The sequence below is a fragment of the Lactuca virosa genome, chromosome 9, assembly GCF_052849685.1.
Source record: "Lactuca virosa cultivar CGN04683 chromosome 9, Lactuca_virosa_CGN04683_v6, whole genome shotgun sequence".
Lineage (NCBI taxonomy): Eukaryota > Viridiplantae > Streptophyta > Magnoliopsida > Asterales > Asteraceae > Lactuca > Lactuca virosa.
The window spans coordinates 145,376,292-145,391,230 of record NC_136434.1 but is presented as its reverse complement, the minus strand read 5'-3'; the positions used below and the strand labels follow the sequence as shown (position 1 = coordinate 145,391,230).

Below are 14,939 nucleotides of genomic sequence, written 5' to 3'. Positions count from 1 at the left end.
TATCTATATTTTTATATATTTTTTTCTGCATTTTGGATAGAAAATATGGATTTTTTTGTGCTTTTCGGATTTTTTTACTGGTGCACATTTTCTCGGAAATCCCTAGGAAAACACTAAGAAAATTTGTCACAAATATGTGACAAAAACGCCATAAAAACTGTCATTATAGAGATTCCCTCGGAAATCCATAGGAAAAAATTCTTTCGGAAATCCCATGGAAATAAATTTCCTCGAAATTGGAAATTCCGAGAAACCCGTTTCCCTCGGAAATGTAGCGTAATTTATTTATAGGAAAGTCCTCAATATTTCCTACAAATATATTTTCTCGGAAATGACTTGGAAAATTCCTCGGAAAGCTTTTCCTTGGAAAATATATTTTCGTGTGCTTTTCCGCGTAATTTATTTTCTCGGAAATATATTTATAGGAAATATATTTTCTCGGGAATTTTTTTGGAGGAATAATTACCTTTTTCCAGCAGTGAGAATTGGTAACCGAGGTAGGACAAATGGAAAAAATTAATGTTGTCATTGTATGACCTTAATCCTAAATAAAAACTAAAAAATGGATAATTCAAAAGTATAGCTTCTAAGATTACATGCACGCGTCTCCTAAGTCCTAGCTACCAAACAACAAGATGCTAGAAATGTCTATTCTTCAAACTCCATCCAACCTGAAACACTAATAGATTGGTTGTGGTCATAAAAAGAGTAAAAAGGTAGTTTCCAAAAGGGATAATGACTTGATAGAGTAAGATACTTTTTGAAATGTACAAATTTAGTCCTTATTCTTTTTTTTGTAAAATAAACCCTTATACTTTATTAATATGTACACATTAGGTCCTTTTCACCGGATTCTACAGGTTTTGCTGACGTGGAAGGGTTTATTTTACAAAAAAAAAAGAATAAGGACTAAATGTGTACATTTCAAAAAGTATCTTACCCTATCAAGTCATTTTCCCTTTCTTTTATTTTGTTGAAATGAAATACCCAGGTGGCATCCACATATCCACAACGAGATTTTTCCAACTTTTATTCATCATGAAAAAGAGGGAGAACCCCGATCTCCGACGACTCTTTTGTGTGTTCCTACACATCACTGGTAGCAAGGAGGAATGATGGCAAAAACAACAAGGTCGAATGGGGAGGCAGGAGGAAGTAGAGACGGTAGTTGGCGGCGAGGAGCTGCTCTGGTAGCCCCCTCGTCGATTCTTTCTTCTTTTTCTGGCAACATATCTCAAAGATGGAGGCAAAGAGAGACAGATCGGAGAAACACAACAGGTAAAGGGTGTTTGGCTGTTGCTGTTCGACCGGAAGGAAGAGAGACGAGAAAGAGAAGGGTCGCCGCCCTTTTCTTGTTGCTGGAGGATCACCCACCTCCGGTGACTAAGCTAATTAATTGCTATTTAGTGCCACTTGTGCTTCCACATCAGCAAAACCTGTAGAATCCGGTGAAAAGGACCTAATGTGTACATATTAATAAAGTATAAGGGTTTATTTTACAAAAAAAAATAAGGACTAAATGTGTACAATTCAAAAAGTATCTTACCCTGTCAAGTCATTTTCCCTAAAAGAAAATTCGTATATAACCGGTATACCGGGTATAGCCGGTCACAAGGATTGCATTGTTACAAAAAATAAAGTATAAGGGTTTATTTTACAAAAAAAAAAAAATAAGGACTAAATGTGTACATTTCAAAAAATATCTTACCCTATCAAGTCATTATCTCTTTCCAAACATATCCAAACATATATGCAAATGTATGAAGAACACGTCAGTGTATGTAAAGCAAACAGCTTCACAGTCTTCTGTTGGCCCCGTTTCAAAACAAGTAATTAAAAAACGTAATCTGAACATAAATCCATTGTCGTCCAGCGGTTAGGATATCTGGCTTTCACCCAGGAGACCCGGGTTCGATTCCCGGCAATGGAACTTTTTTTGCAATTCATTTATTACAGCATAATCCATTTTATTCGTTGATAGAAGTATTAATAATCCAATCCCAAATGTATAAAAAACATCAATTTAATTCATATTTAGAAATAGTTTTTCTTTTTTTTCTATCATCAAATCAAAACCTTTGCAGTATAAAAACGGAGTTTTAATAGACACATTCTCATCGGTTTTTACTTCTGTTAGTTTAAAAACTGGAGTTTGGGGGGAATATTTTATTCAGGGCATGCATGGAGAAGAAAAAACTGTCAAGTTGCATTCCCACATGGCTACTTGAATAGAAATCTACTACTTAAATAAGCTCTATAAAAAAGACCCTGCAGTAAACTAATATAATCACGCAGCCATGTAATAACCACATTGCGAACTATTCTTTCGCCTTTTACTAAAGAATACCGTGTGCTTGTTACATTAAGTGGCATACGCCTATTTTTGGAGAGGTATTCCTTTGTTGGGATGCTTCTAGCAATTAACAGTTCTGATTTATTAGTTGTTTTTCAAAGTTTTGAGAACTATTTAACTTTTGCAATGAAAAAGTTTGAAACTATTTTTGTTTCAATTTTTTGGCCAAGTCCTCTCAATTTGACAGTCTTGTAAACACTTGACACCACACCTAATTTTATAAGCCCTTGCATCATATTTTGTTCTGGATTAGACCAATATCTAAAGGAAGAAAGCTAAGATTTAAAAAGATGCCAACAATTGCTTTAATGAAGTGAACACGATTTATTTATATGGTTTCTTTGTGTCCAAGTAAGTATTTTCAAGCATTTAAAGTAATGAAAGTATGAAGACTGTAGTTTAAATAGGTGTATAAAGTAGAGTCAAAGAGGTTCAATTGCATTCCCACATCGCAAGGTGAATGGAAATGTAGAGTTAAAAATACATGTATAAATAAGACCCTCCATCAGGTTATGAATTCAAGCAGCCATGTGATGAGCACAAAGCGAACTATTCTTTCGCCTTTTACTAAAGAATACCGTGTGTTCTTCACAACAAGTGGCATACGCCTATTTTTGGAGAGGTGTCTCTTTTTGGGATGCCTCTAGCAATTGTTAGTTTTATGTTGTCAAAATTCTTGGTAGTGAAACAAAGCTGTAAAATCATTTTGAAACCAAGCTCTATAAAGAAGGCCCTTCACCATCCTTTTGAAACCATGCAGCCATGTGATGAGCACAAAGCGAACTATTCTTTCGCCTTTTACTAAAGAATACCGTGTGTTCTTCACATTATGTGGCATACGCCAATTTTTGGAGAGGTGTACCTTTTTGGAATGCCTCTAGCAATTAGCAGTTTTTAAACTATTATCCAAATGCTTGATAGTGAAAGACATTTGTTTAGTTGCTAATTATTAAATTATTTTTCAATACTTGATTGCAAAAACTGGCTTAGAATTATTAGACAAGTTAATGTTTTCATATTAACAATTTCCATTAAAATGTTTATCCCCAATACTGAAAAGCTTAAGTTACTCATTTCGTCACCATAGTCATTACAAATTATCCATTCTATCAGTCAAGATCTACATGATTTCTTTGTGTTACTAGTATTAAGAAATATTTTAAACATTTGACTAACATGTTCACAAGCTTAAATACTACATTGTCCATAAACTTTATTAAAAAAGAAATAACCAACAGAGATTACGGAGAAACTAGATTTTCATTTATAAAAGACAATTGCAAAAATGGATGGTGTCATGTGATTAAGAAAAATATGTGGTTTTGGTCCAAAAAAGTTTGTTGTTGAATCGGTTGTCCAATTTTTGATCTTTTTAGTGATTTTGGACCGTATCAACATGAAAAGACTATTATACCCCCTATACCATGCATCTTCCACCATCACCACCTACTACCAACACTGTCCGCCACCACCACCTTCATCTCCATCTAGATTTTTTCGCCACCTTAATCTCTGCCCAAAAATCATTCCATAAACGATTAGACACCACAATATGTACTCTAAAGCCGCCGATCTGTAGATTTGTACTTTTTTTTTAACGGTATAAATTTTATTAGCAACCAGCTAACAAGAATCTAGACGGGAAAAAGAAAACGAAACAACAAAGAATTACATAACAGCTACAATTGGGTTGTGAAGCCAAAACCCAATTAATAAAATTTCTATGTCACCATAGTCGTCACAATGTACTAACTTTATTCATTAAAATCTACATGATTCCTCTACTTTATTGTCACTAATTTTTGAAAATTTGCCTACTAATTAAAGTAACAATCACAAAGACTTGTTAGATAATATGATCATAAGATTAAATACCACAATTTTGTTGTAGCAACCACTTGAGGCTTTGCTTGATCAGTCTTGATAGTAAAATGTTGACTCATTTGTGGACATCAAACACAATTGCTAATACCTTGTAACGCCCCGATTCTCAGGTATCGATTTTATATAAGAATTTTCTTGATTTCAAGGTCTACTCGACGAGTTGGTTACCCTACTCGTCGAGTAGCAGCGGGTTGGTCCGCGTGTTTTTAGTGACCTACTCGCCGAGTCCAAGAAGGGACTCGACGAGTAGGAGTTGGAGGATGAAACCCTAATTTCCGTGGTTTTGCACCCTATTTAAGGATCACTTATTCTCCCTAACCTCTCTTACTGCCTCCCTCGAATTCAGAAACCCTAATTGTGCTTTCCCTCTATTTTTGTATGCTTCTTATCTTGAAAGAAGATCTTTGGAGTAAAGGGGCTTGGAGTTCAAGAAGTTTAAAGCAAGGGGCTGTTGTAGATCCGGATTCTTCTCTGTTTTGGCACTGTTTTGAAGGTTACAAGTTGCTACCTTGACTCTCCTTTAGTTAGATCTCTTCATTTATGGGTTTAGAGCCCTTTTTGGGGGTTTTGAGGTGGTTCTCCGTTTTGGGTTAAGATCTGAGGTTTGCAACCTCAGATTTGGACTCCTTTAGTCCCTCTTTGTCATAAAGTATCAGTCTTTGTCAAGCTATGACCTTTCCTCTACCTTAAGCCACTCCTTTAGCTTGTTTTGGGGCATTATCATCTTGCATGCACGTAAAGTTTGCAACTTTACGTGATAATTATGCCCTAGGAGCTTAGATCTGCAATATGGAGCCTTTGCATGGCTTAGAAAGCACCTGTAAGGATGGAGGATTGAAGGGACTCGGCGAGTCGCATGGTAGACTCGGCGAGTCATATGAAGATGGTCATGAACTCGACGGGTTGGATGAACAACTCGGCGAGTCCGATGAATATTGTCGTAAACTCGGCGAGTCAGTAGAGTGACTCGGCGAGAGGGTTAATTATGCAAGGAACTCGGCGAGTGTCTAGTTGCACTCGACGAGTTCAGGTCAACATGGACTGTTGACCTTGGCAGTTGACTTTGACTTTGACCATGGGTTGACTTTTGGACTTTTGGGGGCATTTTGGGAACTTATGAACATGGTTGTATGGCGATTATAGGTGGTAGGGTTTTCGGCAGTGATTCGAGAGGGCGAGCTTATCTTTCGAGTCGACATTTGCAAGGTGAGTTATCCTCACTATATCAACATGGTCTAAGGCACCAAGGCCGGCCCTTTATATATTGTATCGGGATTATGGCATGATATGTTTATTGATTACATCCTGGTAGTTAGGATGATGGTATGCTTATGCTTAATGACCTAGTTAGGTCAGCATCCTGGTTATAGGATAATGTTATGTTAGTGACCGGTTAGGTCTGTATCCCGGGTATTGGGATGTTGCTATGATTAATGATCTGTTAGATCGGTTTGACTGTTATATGATATGAGCTAGCGTATGGTATTTATGTGCACATGTTTGTTGATTGGGGGTTGGGTTGAGGTGATCCTGCTTTGTGCTGTAGGCCAACATACCCGGGGAGCGGCCCGGATAGGTTGTAGGCCCTGCGAGGCGGTCCAGTCATGCCGAAGGCTCGGGAGCGGTCCAGATAGGCTGTAGGCCCTGTGAGGCGGTCCAGTCAGGCTGAAGGCTCATTATGCATGCTGATCTGTAATTGTTATTTGTTGTGGTTATTTTGGTATGGAGTTGGTATTTTGGGGGAGCTCACTAAGCTTTCGGGCTTACAGTTTCAGTTTATTGTTTCAGGTATATCAGGGGATCGCGGCAAGGCGAAGGCATGATCGTACAACTCCTCATGATTTGTTTATGTTTCTGGGAAAACTCTGATATTAGATATTTTGAAAACAAACTTTGTAATGATGATTGGTTTTTAAATGTTTTGAAAAAGTTTTAAATTGGCCTGAAATTTTTGGGTGTTACAAGTTGGTATCAGAGCCTTGGTTTGAGTGAATTGGAGGAACATTCGTGTGAATCCAGTCTCAAATCAAGGAAAAGTTTTTAAAATGATTTCTAAAATGGTTTTCAAAATAAGTAAAGGAGGATGCAGGGTGTACGATCAGCCGGAGCCAGTAAGTAGACCCCAAAATACTATACAATATTTGATTATGTGATATGTTAGAATAGCATGCTAGTGCTAGGCTAGGGATCTTCAGGAATTGCATGATAGAATTGTCTGATTTCATGATGCTTGCTAGCCTAGGGTTTCCTTTATATGATATTGACATCATTACTGTAGTTGCTTAGTGTATGCATCACAGTTATACATAATTAAGATCTTATAGCCTGAGAATGTTTGATTTGGCCTTATGTTCTGTTCTTACTGATTAGGGCTTAGGGTAGGATCGGATATTCGAAAGTCTATAGGGTCCAGCGTTATGTATGGCTATCATACACTAGTGCTGCAGGGTTGGTGGAAATTTCATGAATGGGTGGGTTGTGAGAGGCCGGTAGGTCAGTCGTGATTCAGTTAGCCTTTCTCTAGGAGTGAGGATTGAGCGCTCGCTATGCTTATGTATATTGTTAGGGCGTTGTGGTGATACTTGAGACAAATATGGGTAGGTGTGGAAGGTAGTATGGGCCCGTACTACTGAAAGCACAGGACCCATATGTGTATCAAGGAAGTCACAACCCCTAGGGTTTAGTCGGGAGTAGGTTTCCAGTTATTTATGTGGATTATCTGATATCTTGTGGTATGTTTCAGAATGGTGATGACGAGACGCTTTGTGACTGGATCCGGTTCGGATCAGGACCAAGAGACGGAGACCAGGAGGGGTCGACAGCACCTGAGCCCGTGGTGTAGATGGGTACTGAGGAGTTGGATGTCAGGATTCGGGAGATCCTGCATGATGAGGTTGCTGCTGCGTTCCGGGCACAGCTGTCGGAGATGTTCGGGTCTATTAAGACCGCCATGGTCGAGTACTTCGACGAGCGATACGCAGCCCTTGCGAAGACGGCTGCCGTTGCAGCTGCATCAGCTGTAACAGCGGCAGAGGGAGGAGGAGGAGTCACTCGGGGCTTCCAGTACAGGGACTTCGATAACACGAAGCCCCCTACTTTTGATGGGACACAGGACCCCATCAAGGCGATGAGGTGGATTTCAGATGTGGAAGGGTGTTTCTTTACCTGCTCGTGTCCTACTGACCAAAAGGTCAGGTGTGCTCTGAACCTGCTAAGGTCCGAGGCCAAGGACTGATGGAGATTGGCAACTGGATCGTACACTGATGATCAGAGAGCTGCTGTTACTTGGGAGCAGTTCAGGGATATGTTTCGCGCCCGATATATTCCACAGGTCGAGCGGAATGGCTGTCGCATGAGTTTTTGAGTTTGAGACAGGAGGGGGAGTCAGTGATGGAGATCACCCGTATGTTCACAGAGAGGGCGATGTTCTGCCCGGAGTTTGCTTCTGAGCAGGCTCAGATGACCCGTTATCTGAGCATGCTCAAGACTGACATCTGTCAATTTGTGTCTACCCAGCGATGTGATACTCTTTTGGAGTTGCAGGAGGCCGCTAGGCAGCATGAGTTGGAGATTGAGTTGCAGATGAGGGAGCAGCGGCAGGCCCTGGCGCAGTCGCAGTCGGCGCCTAAGCGGTCTAAGACCGCTGATGCTAGGATCGGGGGCCAGCAGAGCCGCACTTGTGGAAAGTGCGGAAAGAGTCATCCCGGAGTTTGTCGGACGGGTATTGGGCACCACAAGTGTGGCAAGGAGGGACACTATGCTAGGGATTGTCACCAGACAGCCCCTGCATCGGATATGAGGTTATGCTATCACTGTCATCAGGTTGGTCACGTGAAGACCAACTGTCCACAGCTCGCAGCCAGGCCGGCGTAGGCTCCAACGCCGGCTACATTGAGGATACCGGATGGGAGGCCAGTCAAGACAGAGCCTCCGAAGGCTCAGGGGCGTGCTTTCCAGTTGACCGCAGAGGAGGCCAGGGCAGCACCAGATGTGGTTGCTGGTATGTTTCTCTCCTTTATTTCATTTATTATAATTGTATTATGCTTATCTGTTGTACCTGTGATTAGGTATGTTTTTAGTGAACTCTTTGCCTGCTTTGGTTTTATTTGACTCGGGGCAAGTCGGTCCTTCGTATCTCAGTCATTTAGTAGGGAGTTCAGTGGGCGAGTTAGAGTGTCCATTGCGAGTCTCTATCGCCAACGAACACAGGGTTTCTGCTTCTTCGATTTATCGAGGGTGTGAGTTGGAGATTTTCGAGGTTTCCTTTCCGATAGATTTGATTCCGATCCCCATGGGGGAGTGGTGTGTGATTGTAGGCATGGATTGGCTCAGTTGGTTCGGTGCTATAATTGACTGTGAGGGCCAGCGAGTGGTAGTTCGAACCCCAAGTGGGGGAGAACTGGTTGTATATGGTGAGGGCACCAGAGTGGGATCAGGGTTTTGTTCAGCCGCCAGGGCTCGGCAGTGTATTCAGCACGAGTGTGCAGGTTATCTAGCGTATGTGGTGGATACGCGGGTCAGCGATCAGATTTCAGTTTCATAGGTTCCAGTGGTTAGGGAGTTTGCCGATGTGTTCCCGGAGGAGTTGCCAGGGATACCTCCGGAGAGGCAGGTCGAGTTCCGGATCGACCTGGTACCAGGTGCGGCTCCTATCGCCAAGGCGCCGTACCGATTGGCGCCACCCTAGATGCAGGAGCTGTCTTCGCAGCTGCAGGAACTGCTGGGCAAGCAGTTCATTCGACCTAGCAGTTCTCCGTGGGGAGCATCGATCCTTTTCGTAAGGAAAAAGGACGGTTCACACCAGATGTGCATTGATTATAGGGAGTTGAACAAGTTGACGGTGAAGAACCGTTATCCACTCCCGAGGATAGATGATCTTTTCGATCAGTTGCATGGTGCATCTTGGTTCTCCAAGATAGATTTGAGGTCAGGGTATCATCAGGTCCGGGTCAGAGAGGAGGACGTGGAGAAGACCGTGTTTCGAACTCGTTATGGTCATTACGAGTTCGTGGTGATGCCATTTGGGCTCACCAACACGCCAGCAGTATTCATGGACCTGATGAATCGGGTCTGCAGACCGATGCTTGATCGCTCGGTCATTGTGTTCATAGATGATATCTTGGTGTATTCCAAGACCCGTGAGCAGCATGAGGAGCACCTCAGGGAGTCGTTGGAAGTTCTGAGACGAGAACGGCTGTAAGCTAAGTTCTCGAAGTGCGAGTTTTGGTTACGAGAGGTCCAGTTCCTAGGACATCTCGTTAATTAGGTGGGGATATTGGTCGACCCGGCCAAGATCGAGGCAGTCATGCAATGGGAGGTGTCGAGATCTCCCTCGGATATCAGGAGTTTTCTGGGTTTAGCCGGGTATTATCGGAGATTTATTCGAGATTTCTCCAAGATTGCGGTACCCCTCACTAGTCTGACGAGGAAGGGGGTGGATTTCCGGTGGGGTCCTGAGCAGCAGAGGGCGTTTGATACCCTCCGTCAGCGCTTATGCGAGGCTCCAGTCTTGACACTCCCAGAGGGAGTTGAGGATTTTGTGGTATTCTATGATGCATCCATCATAGGTTTGGGGGCGGTCCTTATTCAGAGAGGTTGGGTGATAGCCTACGCGTCACAGCAGCTGAAGCCACATGAGACGAGATATCCTACTCATGATCTGGAGTTGGGAGCGGTGGTGTTCGCTCTCAAGATATGGAGACATTACTTATATGGGGTTCGTTGTACCATATATACGAATCACAAGAGTTTGAGACACATCATGGATCAGCCAAACCTGAACATGAGGCAGCGCAGGTGGATGGATGTAGTAAAAGACTACGAGTGCGAGATCCTTTACCACCCCGGTAAAGTGAATGTGGTTGCGGACGCTTTGAGCCGCAAGTCAGTTGGGTCTTCCATTCCAGCGATATGTATGAGGATAGCGATGGATTCTCCGCTTGTGAGTTTGATCAGAGATGCCCAGGTTGAGGGCATGCGACCGGAGAACTGGAAGTCGGAAAGGATCAAGGGTGAGAACACCCGGTTTGTACAGGATAGCAGAGGATTATTGACCCGGTGCGGTCGGGTATGGGTTCCGATATCTGGTGGGGTCAGACAGACAGTCATGGAGGAGGCTCATAAGTCTCACTTCTCTATTCACCCGGGGGCCACCAAGATGTACATGGATTTGAGTTTGAGCTGCTGGTGGTCGTGCATGAAGTGAGAAATCGCTTGGTACGTCGAGAGGTGCTTGACCTGTAGGATGGTCAAGCCCGAGCATCAGAGGCCGCATGGAAAGCTGCAGCCCCTGGAGATTCCCATGTGGAAATGGGAACAGATCACGATGGACTTCATTACCAAGTTTCCGAGGACGACAAAGGGATTTGATGCTATATTGGTCATCGTAGATCGATTGACCAAGAGTGCCCATTTCTTGGCGATTCGGGAGAGTTCGTCGACCGAGAGGTTGGCCGACATGTACGTCCGCGAGATCGTGTCTCGCCATGGGGTTCCGGTCTCCATTGTCTCCGACCGAGATGTTAGATTTACCTCCCGTTTATGGCAGAAGTTCCACGAGGAACTGGGCACCCGATTACACTTTAGCACAAAATTTCATCCGCAGACCAACGTCCATAGCGAGCGGACCATTCAGACCCTCGAGGATATGTTGAGGGTGTGTGTCATTGACTTCGGTAGGAGATAGGATTCCCACCTACCCCTTGCAGAGTTCGCCTACAACAACAACTATCATTCCAGCATTGGCGCCCCGCCCTTCGAGCTGCTGTACGGGCGGAGATGTCGCACTCCGGTTTGTTGGGGTGAGGTTGGACACAGGGTGATGGTTCGGACGGAGGTAGTCTTGCAGACTACCGAGAAGATTCAGCAGATTAGGCAGCGGCTACAGACCGCTCAGAGTCGGCAGAAGAGTTACGCCGACCGGCGCCGATCCGAGTTAGAGTTTCAGGTCGGTGATATGGTACTCCTGAAGGTCTCTCCCTGGAAGGGTGTGATCCGCTTCAGGAAGAGGGGAAAATTGGGTCCCCGATATATTGGGCCATTCAGGATCATTGCCAGGATTGGCAAGGTGCCATACAGGTTAGAGCTTCCGGAGGAGCTTAGTCGGATTCACAACACTTTCCACGTTTTGTAATTGCGAAAGTGCGTTATGGACCAGGAGGCGGTGGTATCACTGGATGACATTCAGGTCGATGAGCGCCTGAACTATGTTGAGAGGCCCGTGGCCATATTAGAAAGGAAGGTGAAGATTCTAAGGAACAAGGAGATACATTTGGTGAAGGTACAGTGGGAACATCGGAGGGGGTCCGAGTGGACGTGGGATCCAGAGGCAGAGATGCGGGAGCACTATCCAGAGTTGTTCGCCGCGGCAGACTTCGAGGACGGAGTCTAGTTCAAGTGGGGGAGAATTGTAACGCCCCGATTCTCAGGTATCGATTTTATATAAGAATTTTCTTGATTTCAAGGTCTACTCGACGAGTTGGTTGCCCTACTCGTCGAGTAGCAGAGGGTTGGTCTGCATGTTTTTAGTGACCTACTCGCCGAGTCCAAGAAGGGACTCGACGAGTAGGAGCTGGAGGATGAAATCCTAATTTCTGGGGTTTTGCACCCTATTTAAGGATCACTTATTCCCCCTAACCTCTCTTATTGCCTCCCTCGAATTCAGAAACCCTAATTGTGTTTTCCCTCTATTTATGTGTGCTTCTTATCTTGAAAGAAGATCTTTGGAGTAAAGGGGCTTGGAGTTCAAGAAGTTTAAAGCAAGGGGCTGTTGTAGATCCGGATTCTTCTCTATTTTGGCACTGTTTTGAAGGTAACAAGTTGCTACCTTGACTCTCCTTTAGTTAGATCTCTTCATTTATGGCATTAGAGCCCTTTTTAGGATTTTGAGGTGGTTCTCCGTTTTGGGTTAAGATCTGAGGTTTGCAACCTCAGATCTGGACTCCTTTAGTCCCTCTTTGTCATAAAGTATCAGTCTTTGTCAATCTATGACCTTTCCTCTACCTTAAGCCACTCCTTTAGCTTGTTTTGGGGCATTATCATCTTGCATGCACGTAAAGTTTGCAACTTTACATGATAATCATGCCCTAGGAGCTTAGATCTGCAATATGGAGCCTTTGCATGGCTTAGAAAGCACCTGTAAGGATGGAGGATTGAAGGGACTCGGCGAGTCGCATGGTAGACTCGGCGAGTCATATGAAGATGGTCATGAACTCGACGGGTTGGATGAACAACTCGGCGAGTCCGATGAATATTGTCGTAAACTCGGCGAGTCAGTAGAGTGACTCGGCGAGAGGGTTAATTATGCAAGGAACTCGGCGAGTGTCTAGTTGCACTCGACGAGTTCAGGTCAACATGGACTGTTGACCTTGGCAGTTGACTTTGACTTTGACCATGGGTTGACTTTTGGACTTTTGGGGGCATTTTGGGAACTTATGAACATGGTTGTATGGCGATTATAGGTGGTAGGGTTTTCGGCAGTGATTCGAGAGGGCGAGCTTATCTTTCGAGTCGACATTTGCAAGGTGAGTTATCCTCACTATATCAACATGGTCTAAGGCACCAAGGCCGTCCCTTTATATATTGTATCGGGATTATGGCATGATATGTTTATTGATTACATCCTAGTAGTTAGGATGATGGTATGCTTATGCTTAATGACCTAGTTAGGTCAGCATCCTGGTTATAGGATAATGTTATGTTAGTGACCGGTTAGGTCTGTATCCCGGGTATTGGGATGTTGCTATGATTAATGATCTGTTAGATCGGTTTGACTGTTATATGATATGAGCTAGCGTATGGTATTTATGTGCACATGTTTGTTGATTGGGGGTTGGGTTGAGGTGATCCTGCTTTGTGCTGTAGGCCAACATACCCGGGGAGCGGCCCGGATAGGTTGTAGGCCCTGCGAGGCGGTCCAGTCATGCCGAAGGCTCGGGAGCGGTCCAGATAGGCTGTAGGCCCTGTGAGGCGGTCCAGTCAGGCTGAAGGCTCATTATGCATGCTGATCTGTAATTGTTATTTGTTGTGGTTATTTTGGTATGGAGTTGGTATTTTGGGGGAGCTCACTAAGCTTTCGGGCTTACAGTTTCAGTTTATTGTTTCAGGTATATCAGGGGATCGCGGCAAGGCGAAGGCATGATCGTACAACTCCTCATGATTTGTTTATGTTTCTGGGAAAACTCTGATATTAGATATTTTGAAAACAAACTTTGTAATGATGATTGGTTTTTAAATGTTTTGAAAAAGTTTTAAATTGGCCTGAAATTTTTGGGTGTTACAAGTTGGTATCAGAGCCTTGGTTTGAGTGAATTGGAGGAACATTCGTGTGAATCCAGTCTCAAATCAAGGAAAAGTTTTTAAAATGATTTCTAAAATGGTTTTCAAAATAAGTAAAGGAGGATGCAGGGTGTACGATCAGCCGGAGCCAGTAAGTAGACCCCAAAATACTATACAATATTTGATTATGTGATATGTTAGAATAGCATGCTAGTGCTAGGCTAGGGATCTTCAGGAATTGCATGATAGAATTGTCTGATTTCATGATGCTTGCTAGCCTAGGGTTTCCTTTATATGATATTGACATCATTACTGTAGTTGCTTAGTGTATGCATCACAGTTATACATAATTAAGATCTTATAGCCTGAGAATGTTTGATTTGGCCTTATGTTCTGTTCTTACTGATTAGGGCTTAGGGTAGGATCGGATATTCGAAAGTCTATAGGGTCCAGCGTTATGTATGGCTATCATACACTAGTGCTGCAGGGTTGGTGGAAGTTTCATGAATGGGTGGGTTGTGAGAGGCCGGTAGGTCAGTCGTGATTCAGTTAGCCTTTCTCTAGGAGTGAGGATTGAGCGCTCGCTATGCTTATGTATATTGTTAGGGCGTTGTGGTGATACTTGAGACAAATATGGGTAGGTGTGGAAGGTAGTATGGGCCCGTACTACTGAAAGCACAGGACCCATATGTGTATCAAGGAAGTCACAACCCCTAGGGTTTAGTCGGGAGTAGGTTTCCAGTTATTTATGTGGATTATCTGATATCTTGTGGTATGTTTCAGAATGGTGATGACGAGACGCTTTGTGACTGGATCCGGTTCGGATCAGGACCAAGAGACGGAGACCAGGAGGGGTCGACAGCACCTGAGCCCGTGGTGCAGATGGGTACTGAGGAGTTGGATGTCAGGATTCGGGAGATCCTGCATGATGAGGTTGCTGCTGCGTTCCGGGCACAGCTGTCGGAGATGTTCGGGTCTATTAAGACCGCCATGGTCGAGTACTTCGACGAGCGATACGCAGCCCTTGCGAAGACGGCTGCCGTTGCAGCTGCATCAGCTGTAACAGCGGCAGGGGGAGGAGGAGGAGTCACTCGGGGCTTCCAGTACAGGGACTTCGATAACACGAAGCCCCCTACTTTTGATGGGACACAGGACCCCATCAAGGCGATGAGGTGGATTTCAGATGTGGAAGGGTGTTTCTTTACCTGCTCGTGTCCTACTGACCAAAAGGTCAGGTGTGCTCTGAACCTGCTAAGGTCCGGGGCCAAGGACTGATGGAGATTGGCGACTGGATCGTACACTGATGATCAGAGAGCTGCTGTTACTTGGGAGCAGTTCAGGGATATGTTTCGCGCCCGATATATTCCACAGGTCGAGCGGAATGGCTGTCGCATGAGTTTTTGAGTTTGAGACAGGAGGGGGAGTC

At 44.1% G+C, this 14,939-nt stretch overlaps 3 non-coding genes and 1 pseudogene across 3 annotated transcripts; all 4 read left to right on the top strand.

The window, feature by feature from the left end:
- Positions 1–1,858: 1,858 nt before the first annotated feature.
- TRNAE-UUC (transfer RNA glutamic acid (anticodon UUC)) lies at positions 1,859–1,930 on the top strand. The gene has a single exon. It is a non-coding gene; the product is annotated as a tRNA-Glu (tRNA).
- A 363-nt stretch (positions 1,931–2,293) lies between these two features.
- Positions 2,294–2,412, top strand: LOC145141529 (U5 spliceosomal RNA). Its single transcript, XR_013722725.1, has one exon. It is a non-coding gene; the product is annotated as a U5 spliceosomal RNA (small nuclear RNA).
- A 465-nt stretch (positions 2,413–2,877) lies between these two features.
- On the top strand, positions 2,878–2,995 carry LOC145141530 (U5 spliceosomal RNA). Its single transcript, XR_013722726.1, has one exon. It is a non-coding gene; the product is annotated as a U5 spliceosomal RNA (small nuclear RNA).
- Positions 2,996–3,111: 116 nt separating this feature from the next.
- LOC145141528 (U5 spliceosomal RNA) lies at positions 3,112–3,220 on the top strand (annotated as a pseudogene).
- Positions 3,221–14,939: the final 11,719 nt, after the last annotated feature.